At 40.4% G+C, this 12,739-nt stretch overlaps 1 protein-coding gene and 1 long non-coding RNA gene across 3 annotated transcripts in view; one reads left to right on the top strand and one right to left on the bottom strand.

The window, feature by feature from the left end:
* The window catches only part of LOC134344360 (uncharacterized), a 164,194-nt gene that overhangs the window by 17,866 nt on the left and 133,589 nt on the right, over nucleotides 1–12,739 (bottom strand). The window lies entirely within an intron of this gene.
* The window catches only part of cntnap2a (contactin associated protein 2a), a 1,898,214-nt gene that overhangs the window by 1,803,711 nt on the left and 81,764 nt on the right, over nucleotides 1–12,739 (top strand). The gene's annotated exons all lie outside the window — the stretch shown is intronic.

Raw genomic sequence — 12,739 nt, 5'->3', positions numbered from 1 at the left:
AGAAAGCTGGGATAGTCACCACAATTTTGACTCATACTTCCCATGAAAAACCAGAATGCTTCTCATCCAGAATGGGTGACTTTTCAACTTAGAACATCTCAAGGAGCCAAAGCCAGATTTCAATTTCTAGCCCAACTCTTGCAGTTATGTTGGAAATGTGGCAACAATAGTGAAAGAAAGTCCTCAGAACTTTAGCAGAGGTTAAGAGGATGGGGTTAACTTTCGGTTTTGGCTTGGACTGAGCTCAAAACTACCTGAAACGCAACCAGTCATATACCAACAGAGCTGTGTGAGAGACTAATATTTTAGACATTCTGCTTCTGATTTAAGAGTAATCACAATTTATGAGGTCAAAATTGAGATCTGATGTCAAACCTCAAGAATCTAAAGAATAGTGTTATTCAACTTATATTTAAATATCGAGTGATTTATGTTTCTTTACTATGATACTGTAGATTAATCATCTGATATTAAACTATGCACACTGGCAGAATACAAAGTGTATTTTCCATGCCAGATGAGATTTCTTTCTTTCCAAATCAGTACTAGCACAATGGGAAGTTTTATTATAACCAAGATAATAATTATAAGAAAAATGGTATTGAATCAGAGAAACCAAGTATCCATTTTCCATTGCTGACTCAGTGGTTAGTGATTAATGAGATATTCCTATTTATCATGGCTCCTGCTTAGTGATGTAACAGTGCCTGGGGATACAAAGTTTCTGGGAATAAAAAAGGCATTTTTTGTCACAGATTTTTGTTTACATTTTGAACTAAGCAACACGAAGAGAGACAGTCCCAAACCTAGTTTCTGCTTTGTTCTATGGAACTAAAGTCCCAATCTTAGCCTCAGCATCTTTGTGAGAGAAAGCTCAAGCTTGCATTGGTCCAAGCCCATTTCATCACCAGTGTCCGAGACATATGAAATAGTCACTGAAATAAACAAAGAAATTGGGGACAAAAGAAGGTGACTTGGCCCCTCACACCTGTTTTACCACTTAGTAAGATTATGCTTGATCTAACTGTATATTTCAATCTACCCTTCGAAACCTTTCACATCCTGATTACTCTATCCTTTGAGGAAAAGAATCACAGCACTCCGAAAAGAAAAAAAAACATCAACTCATTTTTGTCTTAAATTGCTAACCCTTTATTTTATACAACAATCCGTTTCTAGATTCTCTTACCACAGGAAAGATTCTCTCCACATCCACGCTGTCAAAATGTTTCAGGAGATGATAAATTCAAATCAGAAATCCTTTACTCTTCTAAACTCCAGCAGGAGTAGTCCTAGCCTAACCAGCCTTTCCTTATAGGACACCACAGTATCACAGGATATTCCAGGTAACAAGTTAGTTAACAGTTACTGAACTATTTCCAACACATTAGCATCATTCATTAATTAAGAAAACCAATATAACACGAAGTACTCCAGTTACAGTCTCACTAATGCCTCTTGGAATGAAAGCATAACCTCTGCACTCTTATAAGTAATTCCACAAACGATGAATAAATTTCAAAGTTCAAAGTAAATTTATTTATTGAACAAAAGACAACCAATGTGCAGAAGAAATAACATCATTCTGTTAGGTTTCTTAATTAACCTACCACATCTGAGTTCTAACGAGTTTTTTGCAAATAATCTACCAGAATCCTCTGCACCTCAGAACTGTCAGTTTGTACCATTTAGACAATATGCTTCTTCTTTCATTATTTTTGCAAAAAGATTAATTTCACATTTCCTTCATTATATTCCATTTACCAGTTCTTTCCCACACATTTAACCTATCTGTATCCCTTAGTAGCCTACATGTATCCTCTCCACTACACCCTGAACTTTTATTTTCTACAATAACCTTTGATGCAGCCTCTCATCAGAAAATATCTTCTGGAAATCCGAGCACATCCATTGGGTTCCCTTGACCAAAAACATATTACAAGTGCACATTTAATTGTCATTCAACCATACACACAAATAAAGCCAAACGAAACAGTATTCCTCTGGGGCCTAAGTGCAAAACACAGCACCAACAGTCACACACAGCACACACAATAATGATAGCAGAAAAGCATACAGTTACAAAAAAAATTTAAATGTCTTAACATAGCCCAAGTCCCTGAGTGCCATAGCCTGTAGAATGATAGTGCTTGCATGTTGTCCTGGAGCCACGTTTCTGCAAGAACAGCCTGCAGCAGTTCCTCATATCACACAGTACAGCTGCAGACAAAGGCAAGCCCACTGAGCGAACACCAGAGGGCAGCACCAGTGAAAGGCCAGGTTCCAATCCAGTGTGGAATCCAGCAGCACACAGCCACTACAACGGATGACCCTGAGGCATAAATGAGGGTCTGGTCTGTGCCACAACAAAGGCCGCCCAGCTCCCCAGCCGTCAGTCTCGCTGATGAACCAGATTCACAGTGAATCAGACTCGCAGTATTCTACATTACCAATGTCCTACAGGGTCTTGGGATCACAACAAAAACATCCTGCTGCGCCTGGTGTATCGTGTATCGCGCACCGCCTCCATACACTACCACTGACACCTTCTTCCTTGGGTTGCTGAAACAGGCTGAAATATGGTGCACAACAAGTCCAACAACTCACCAGTGGGGTAGATCTGCAGAACTTACTGTTCTTGAGCATTGTGATCATGAAAAAGACATAAAGGATGAACAATCACACCGTTGGTTGGACCAAAGCATGCCGCCATCTTACTGGTATTTTTCCTTTCACAAAACCATGTTGGCTTTGCCAAATTTCCTAGAATTTTTCCAAATACCCACTGTATCTTCCTATAAAGTAATGTAAGAAAAGCAGTTCCATTTGAAGTGCTGTGACAGAGAGCCAAAAGCTGGCAAGGTGCTGCTGAGCATTTTCTCAGTAGGTAAGACTATAAGATATAGGAGCAGAATTAGTCTATTTGGCCCACAGAGTCCACTCTACCATTTCATCATGGCTGATCCATTTTTCCTCTCAGCCCCAGTCTCCTGCCTTCTTCCCATAATGCTTCATGCCCTGACCAATCAAGAACCTATCAAACTCTGCCTTAAATATGCGTAAAGACTTGCCTCCACAATTGCCAGTGGAAACAAATTCTACCGATTCACCACTCTCTGCTAAAGAAATTCCTTCACTTCTCCATTCTAAAAGCACATCCCTCTATTTTGAGCATGTGTCCTCTGGTCTTGGATACTCCCACCATAGGAAACATTCTCTCCACATCCACTCTATCAAGGCCTTTCACCATTCGAAAGGTTTCAATGAGGTCACCTTTCATTCTTCTGAATTCCAGTGAATACAGGCCCAGAGCCATCAAACACTCATCATATGACAAGCCATGCAATCGTGGAATCATTCTTATGAAACTCCTTTGAATCCTTCGTAGTTTCAGAACATCCTTTTTAAGATAATGGGCTCAAAACTGCTCACAATATTCCAAGTAAGGCCTCACCAGTGCTTTATAAAGTCTCAACATTACATCCTTGCTTTTATTTTCTAGTCCTCTTGAAATGAATGCTAACATCACATTTGACTTCCTTGCCACAGACTCAACCTGTAAATCAACCTTTCGGTAATCCTTTGCATCTCAGACTCTTGTATTTTAGAAAATAGTCAATCCCTTCATTTCTTCTGCCAAAGTGCATGACCATACACTTCCCAACACTATATTCCGTCTGCCACTTCTTTGCCCATTCTCCGAATCCGTTTAAGTCCTTCTGTAGCGCCCCTATTTCTTCAAACCTACTTGCCCCTCTACCTATCTTCATATTGTCTGCAAACTTTGCAACAAAGCCCTCAATTCTATTATCCAAATCATTGACATATAATGTAAAAAGAATTGCCCAACACAGACGCACTAGTCATCGGTAACCAACTAGAAAAGGCTCCCTTTATACCCACTCTTTGCCTCTTGCCAATCAGCTACTGCTTTAGCCATCCTAGAATCTTTCCTGTAATACCATGGGTTTGTAGCTTGTTAACAGCCTCATGTGTGGCACGTTGTTAAAGGCCTTCTGAAAATCTAAGTACACAACATCAACCGATTCTCCTTTATCTATCCTGCTTGTTACTTCTTCAAAGAACGCCAACAGATCTTTCTGACGAGATTTCCCCCTGAGGAAACCATGCTGACTATGGACTTCTTTATCATGTGCCTCCAAGTACCCCAAAACCACATTCTTAACAATCGAATCCAACATCTTTCCAACCACTGAGATCAGACTAACTGGCCTATAGTTTCCTTTCTTCTGCCTCTCTTCCTTCTTGAAGAGTGGAAATCCGTGCAGATTTATGTGCCCCTTCTCAAAGGGGGGGAAATAAACTAAGTGTTTGTCTTTCAAACGTTAAGTTTATAGAGTGAGTCAAATGAATTTATTTCAAGAACTTATTTTAGAGAAATGTATACAAATGCTATGAACGTGATCGTAAATTGTTCAGTTGCTGCCTTCAGTCCTGCAGATTTTATTCATAGAATGACGGACACAGATTAGTTGGAAAATGAAAATAGACAAAGAACACATTGGGAGATAAAGATGACTGAAAAGTTTGAATTTCACGTGTCTCTTAAATCCTTTCATATGATTTCTTTGATGTTTCCTCTGATTTATAAAAAACTCAATACCAAGTGCAGCAATTGCATGCCTGTTGCAAAGCAGTTAATGAATCTATTAGGGAGATGCCGTATGGAAAGAGTGCCCTCTGCTGCTTATGTGGTCAAACTATTTTGTCATTTACTAGCTTTTGTAAACATTAGTGGACTATTGAACCACACGACATATTTAGCTGATTGTGAACTGTAAAATTATTTTTATTTTTAAAATATCACATCTTCTGAAAATGCAATGATGCTGAGTGGAGAGCACTTGGATGCGGATGGGAGCAATAACAGAATGCTTGAGTGGATGAAGGTGTTAATTCATGGTGATCAATTTTGTAAATTGTGAATCCTCAGAAAATGAGATTCAGAAGGGATATAGTAGTTGCTTTTTAGACTTATAGACGAATTCAATAATATATTTGTGGTAAGCTGTTTCAACTTTTCCACAACTGTAGAACCAAGGGACAAGGTCACACATTACTTCGGTATCATCCCAAAGTTAATCTGCAAGATATTGTATTACTTCATTGACTAAGTGGGAAAAACTTCTTGGGAAAATGTTCACTTGGTTCACCTGGATTACTTAGATATTTTTCAAAGAGTTGGATGTATTTTGATAATGTAGTAAATTGAGACATTACAAACAATAGCTGTGGAATGCATGGGTGACAAATGGTGATTTGGGGTCCTAAATCTTTCCAGCACTTCTCTTTTCTCTCATTTGCTATCTTGGTATGTTTTAATGAATTCATAGTCAATTGCTTGATCAGACAAAAAGCTTATTTTCATTGTTTAATGCACCCCAGGAACATAGCTGGTGAATTAGATGAGCCTTACTCTTCTTATTAATTGAGATTCACCTATCCTATATTGTTTCTCTAAATTCAAAAAGAATGGTGCAAGTTTTAAATTTTGTAAATTTATTCACATTTTCAACCACTAGGGGCTTAGAATTTAACACAATCATTTATTTGATGTGATTAATGTTATACGATAAGATGCAAGGGAAATGTAATCACTTAACAGTTTGAGATTATCAGTGACTTCCTACCGGACTTATTAATCTTATCTCTCAACTGAGTACTGCACTCCTACTATGCAAGTCAAAAGCACCATGAGAAAAACACTAATCACAGAACATTAAGTTGCATCTTTTTTGACTAGTAACAATTAATTATATCAGCCAGAAAATAAGACGGTGAGACCAAAAGACATAGGAGCATCAAATCTACTCAACCATTTGATCTTTTTCCCTCTCAACATCATTCTCGTGTCTTCCCTCCTCAACCTTTCACGCCCTGATTAATCAAGAATCTATCAACCTTCACCTTAAATACACTCATTGACCTGGCCTCCACGGTCACCTGTGGCCACAAATACCACAGATTCACCACCCTCTACCTAAAGAAATTCCTCCTCATCTCTGTTCTAAATAAACATCCCTCTATTCTGGTCCTAGACTCCCCTACTAAAGCACATGTCCTCTCCAAATCCACTAAATATAGACCTTTCAACATTCGATACGACTCAATGAGATCACGCACCCCTCACCCACATTATTCTAAACTCCATGGAGTAACTCCATAGAGCCAACAAACGCTCCTCATAGGATAACCTTCTCATTCCCAGAAGCATTCTCTTGAGCCTCCTTTGAGCCCTCTTAATGTCAGCACATCCTTTCTTAGATAAGGGACCCAAAACTGCTCACAATACTCTAAGGGAGACCTCACCAGTGCCTTATAAAGCTTCAGCATTACGTCCTTGTTTTTTATATTTTCGTCCTCTCAAAATGAATGCTCACATTGTATTTGCCTTCCACATCACCAGCTCAACCTGGGAGTTAAGCTTTAGGGAACCCTTCATGAGGACTCCCAAGTCCCTTGTGCCTCGGATTTTTGAATTTTCTCTCCATTTAGAAAATAGTCCACCCTTTCATTTCTTCTACCAAAGTGCATGTTCATGCTCTTCCCACACTGTATTCCATCTGCCACTTCTTTGGCCATTTTCATAATCTATCTAAGTTCTTCTGCAGCCTTCCTGCTTTCTCAGCACTACTTGTCCCTCCATTGATCTTTGTATCATCTGTAAACTTGGCCACAAAATACATTCCATCATCCAAATCATTGACATAAGAAGTAAAAAGAATCATTCCCAACACAGACCCCTGTGGAACACCACTTGTCACCAGCAGCCAATCATAAAAGGCTCTTTATATTCCCATCCTTTGCCCCCTACCAATCAGGCAATACTCTATCCATGCTAGTAACTTTTCTGTTATACCATGAGCTCCTATCTTGCTAAACAGCCTCATGTGCAGCACCTTGTCAAAGGCCTTCTGAAAATCCAAGTAGATAACATCCTCCATTCTCCTTTGTCTATCCGGCCTGTTATTTCCTGAAAGTATTCTAACAGATTTGTCAGGCAAGATTTTCCCTTAAGGCAACCATGCTGACTTTGGCCTATTTTACTCTGTGCCTCCAAGCACCCTGAAAGCTCATCCTTAACAATCAACTTCAACATATTCCCAACCACTGCGGTTAGGCTAACTGGCTTTTAATTTCCTTTCTTCTGCCTCCCTCCTTCTTAAAGTATGGAATGACATTTGCAATTTCCAATCATCTGAAACCATGACAAAATCTAGTGATTCTTGAAAGATCATTACTAATACTTCCACAATCTCTTCAGCTACCACTTTCTGAACCCTGGGTTGTACTCCATCTGGTCCAGGTGGTTTATCTACCTTCAGACCTTTCAGCTTCCCAAGCACCTTCTCCTTAGTAATAGCAACTGCATTCACATCTGCTCTCTAACACTTTTGAACCTCTAGCATACTGCTATTGTCTTCCATAGCGAAGATTGATGCACAATACTTATTCAGTTCATCCGCCGTTTCCTTGTCCCCCATTACTACCTCTCCAGTGTCATGTTCCAGTAGTCCTACATCTACTGTCACCTCTCTTTTGTTCTTTATACATCTGAAAGCTTTTGGTATCCTCTGATATTATTGTCTAGCTATCTTCATATTTCAACTTTTTCCTCCTTGTGGCTTTTTTAATTGCCTTCTGTTGATTTTTAAAAGCTTCACGGTCCTCTAATTTCCCACTAATTTTTGCTCTGTTATATGCCCTTTCTGTTGCTTTTATGTTGGCTTTTACTTTCCTTGTCATCCACAATTGTGTCATCCTGTCTTTAGAATACTTCTGTTTCTCAATGTTGCTATCATTTGCCTTCCAAATTGCTCCCAGAATCTCCAACCATTGCTGCACTGCCATCATCCCTGCTAGTGTCCCCTTCCAATCAGCTTTGGCCAGCTCCTCTCTCATACCTACGTAATTCCCTTTACTACGCTGTAATACTGATACATCCAACTTCATCTTCTTCCTCTCAAACTGTAGAATGAACGCTATCATATTATGATCAGGCTCCTAAGGGTTCCTTGACCTTAAACTCACTAATAAAATCCAGTTCATTACACAACACCCAATCCAGAATAGTTGATCCCCTAGTGGGTTCAACCACATGCTGCTCTAAAAACCCATTTTGTAGGCATTCTACAAATTCTTTCCCTTGGGATCCAAAATCAGCATCAAATTTAATGGCCACAGGGGTACCCTGCACAGGCTGCCCATTTCTTTTCCCTCTTCTGACATTCATCCAGGTACCTGCCTCCTGCAACCTAGGGGTAACAGATGATCCATGTAGATCCTGTCTATCCCTTCCTTAGTTTCCCATGTAAGCTGAAAGTCTTTGAGCTGCATCTCTAGTTCCTTAATATGGTCTCTGAGGAGCTGCAGCTCAGTGCACCTGGTGTAGATATGATTATCCAGGAAGCTGGAGCTCAAAGAGCACAACATAGACCCTGGAGCCATCCTGATTGTTCTAACTATGTACTAACAGGTGAAGAATAAAGATAAAGAAGAAACCTACCAGATACATACCTCACCCAAGCCCATTATCACCGAAGCCTGATGATCCAACGCCTCCCAACTCTAACACAGGTCCACTCCAACAAGGTCTGGTCCACTTGTCCCTGCCTTATTTTTATTTGTACTTGCTAATGAATCACTATTTCATTGGCCTGCCACAAAATGCCAAAAAGCCCACGAATGCTCCTTTTTCAAATCTCACTCACGGACCTGTATGTTTATGTTTATGTTTTTGTTTTTTTTTCTTTCTTTCTTTCTCTCTCTCTCTCTCTCTCTCTCTCCCCCTCCCTCCCTCCCTCCGAGACTGTGCAATTTTTCTTGCCTCAAAATTAAATGCATCTTAAATATCAAGTAACAATCTTTAATTTGCTAGGTGATAGCAACATTCATTCTCATGTTACATGGTAACAGTATTTTTAATTATAACTGTCAAAGCCAACATTAAGTTTATAAGGACATGGCTGAATAAAGTTTTAAAGGATTCTCTCCCTAAAATATGAAAACACTACCTTAAACTCACCCAATAAAGACTGTATTTTATAATTGACTTCCATCACGATAATCATTTATTGAAAGTTCAGAATATTCGCTGGCTATTCTATTTAATTCAGATTATACTGCAGATATTTTTACATTTCAATACATAGATCATTGCAAATTCAATGTGAAATTTCTACACTTCACTCTGGGAAGCAGCAGGTATGATTAATTAACTTGTGTGAAGCATCACAAATATAGCTACAGATGAGGAAGGCCATTCACTTCATCCAGCTACCATTACCAAGAAAACTGTGGGGTGTTCATCGCAGCATCCAGCTGCCCCTTGAATCATTTCAGGGCCTTTCTCCTTTGTTACCTGATGAGAAATTAAGGGATCATGCTTATTGTGAATCAATGTTTCCTGGCAATATATCTGAATGGTCTTTGGCCAATTTACATTTGGTCCAGCAACGTGAATTCATATTTCCGTAATGCTTTTCTATTCCATTTAGTTTTGTCTGCAATACAGAAGGAGGCCATTCAACTGAGCAGAGCAAACCCATCAGTTCCATTACCCCACCATTTCCTTGTACCTTTTTCTCTCTGACATGCCTGTCTGACATATCCGTTTGATTCTTTTGCCATGGCCCTCAAATGAGGAGTAATTGAAAGACCAATTAAAAGAGTAACCAACTAACCTGCCAGCATACGTTTGGGAAGTGAGAGGAAGTTATAGTACCTGGGGGGAAACCCAAATGATAATAGGGAGAACAGAAATAGAATGTATTGGAAATACTGTTGGAAGAAAAACAAAGTGAGCATTTCAAGTCGCAGACCGCAACCAAAGGGAGAACATGATACAAGGCAATATACTGAATCAAAATCCTGATCTGCAGAGCAGCAGTGTTTACCCTGAACCTTTCGGTCAACTTTTCCTTTCAAATAGATTTTTTTCTCCCAGTTAACTCATTTCAAAACTCAAAACAAAATCCTTTTTTTCAAGCAAAAACAGAAGATGCTGGAAACGTTAATGCGCTATTTAAAACCATGTAAGACTGTAGTGATAGTTAATAGTGTTGTTCCTATGCCACTGAGTTAGCCACACTCACCTGGGAGGAGTTCACATACTCTACAAGCAGGGTTATCAATAAAGTTCAGTTGGCCTCCTGGTCCACTCTAGCTAAAAATCTAATCAAATAAAACTAGATTTATTCATTGGAATGAGGTATCTTCAACTTCCTCACAGACAGAACCCAGGCTGTAAAAATAGGGGACAAGCTCTCCTCTATAATCACTCTGAGCACCGGTGCCCCACAAGGCTGTGTACTCAGCCCCCTGCTGTACTCACTGGACACCCATGATTGTGTAGCCAAGTTTCCATCGAACTCAATCTATAAGTTTGCTGATGACACAACAATTGTAGGCCGTATCTCGGGTAATGATGAGTCTGAGTACAGAGGGGAAATTAAGAACTTGGTGGCATGGTGCGAAGACAATAACCTATCCCTCAACGTCAGCAAGATGAAGGAATTGGTTGTTGACTTCAGAAGGAGTAGCGGACCGCATGACCCAATTTATATCGGTGGTGCACAAGTGGAACAGGTCAAAAGTTTTAAGTTCCTCGGGGTCAATATCACAAATGACCTGACTTGGTCCACGAGGAATTCTGCAGATGCTGGAAACTCAAGCAACACACATCAAAGTTGCTGGTGAATGCAGCAGGCCAGGTAGCATCTCTAGGAAGAGGTACCTGGCCTGCTGCGTTCACCAGCAACTTTGATGTGTGTGACTTGGTCCAACCAAGCAGAGTCCACTGCCAAGAAGGCCCACCAGCGCCTTTACTTCCTGAGAAAACTAAAGAAATTTGGCCTGTCCCCTGAAACCCTCACTAATTTTTATAGATGCACCGTAGAAAGCATTCTTCTAGGGTGCATCACAACCTGGTATGGAAGTTGTCCTGTTCAAGACCGGAAGGAGCTGCAGAAGATCGTGAACATGGCGCAGCACATCACACAAACCAATCTTCTGTCCTTGGACTCACTTTACACCGCACGCTGTCGGAGCAGTGCTGCCATGATAATCAAGGACACGACCCACCAAGCCAACAAACTTTTTGTCCCTTTTCCCTCCGGGAGAAGGCTCAGGAGCTTGAAGACTTGTACGGCCAGATTTGGGAACAGCTTCTTTCCAACTATGATAAGACTGCTGAACGGATCCTGACCCAGATCTGGGCCATAGCCTCCAAATATCTGGACATGCCTCTCAGCTTTTTTGCACTACCTTACTTTCCATTTTTCTATTTTCTATTTATGATTTATAATTTAAATTTTTAATAATTACTATCAATTTGTAATTCAGGGAGTGGGAAGCGCAGAATCAAATATCGCTGTGATGATTGTATGTTCTAGTATCAATTGTTTGGCGACAATAAAGCATAAAGTATTGCCAGGTCTGTAAAGATTATTGTGCTAACGTTGAAGTTGGAACCTCCCATGATTACTTTCGGCATTTCCTGAGATTAACATAAAAGGGAGAAGGACTGGAGCCGCAAAGGCATGTTGAGTGAATCTTCGGACAGCAGACATTGTACATGGACCTAATAAAGGAACAATACCTTAGAAGAACAGGTTTTGCAAGGGAGTGATCAAGACCTGCCTTTGCTTTAAAGTATGTTTTAGGATAAACTCGTTGTGGTGCACAGACATGGCAGTTCTGTTTCAGTCCTGCTTACTCAAGCTGGAACATCTAGTGGTCAAATGTTATTCCTTTTATCTGCCATCATCCTGGTAGTGGTGTACATTCCGCCTCAGGCCGACATCAGGCAACCAATGGAGGAGTTGAGCACTGTGATCAGCAGTCACGAAACAGCCCACCCAGATGCCTTCTCTATCATTAGACCATAAGACCATAAGACATAGGAGCAGAATTAGGCAACTTAGTCCATGAAGTCTGCTCCGCCATTCCATCATGGCAGATCCCAGGCCCTTCAACCCCATACATTTGCCCTCTCACCATACCCCTTGATGCCCTGACCAATCTGAAAACCATCAACTTCTGCCTTAAGTATACCCACAGGCTTGGCCTCCACTGCAGTCTGTGGCAGTGCATTCCATAACTTTGCGACTCTCTGGCTAAAATAATTCCTCCTTACCTCTGTTCTAAAAGCTAACCCATCAATTTTGAGGCTGTGCCCCCTGGTTCTTGATACCCCCACCATAGGAAACATCCTTTCCACGTCTACCCTATCTAGTCCTTTCAACATTCAGTAGGTTTCAATGAGTTCCCCCCACATTATTCCAAATTCCAGTGAGTAGAAGCCCAAAGCTGCCAAATGCTCCTCATATGTTAACCCCTTCATTCCTGGAAACATTCTCGTAAACCTCCTCTGGACCAAAGACAACACATCCTTTCTGAGATACGGGGCCCAAAATACTCTAAGTTGACAATACTCCAAGAGTGGCCAGACTGGTGTCTTATGAAGCTTCAGCATTATCTCCTTGCTTTTATATTCTATTCCCTCTGAAATAAATGCCAACATTGCATTAGCCTTCTTTAACACAGACTGAACCTGTAAATGAACCTCCTGGGAGTCTTGCATGAGAATTCCTAAGTCCCTCTGCATCTCTGATGTTTGAACCTTCTCCCCATTTAGACAATAGTCTGCACTATTGTTCCTTCCACCAAAATGCATTATTATAGATTTCCCAACACTGTATTCCATCTACCACTTTTT

This window comes from Mobula hypostoma, chromosome 3 (assembly GCF_963921235.1).
Source record: "Mobula hypostoma chromosome 3, sMobHyp1.1, whole genome shotgun sequence".
NCBI lineage: Eukaryota > Metazoa > Chordata > Chondrichthyes > Myliobatiformes > Myliobatidae > Mobula > Mobula hypostoma.
The sequence above is the reverse complement of the archived record's forward strand: the minus strand, read 5'-3'. Positions and strand labels throughout refer to the sequence as shown.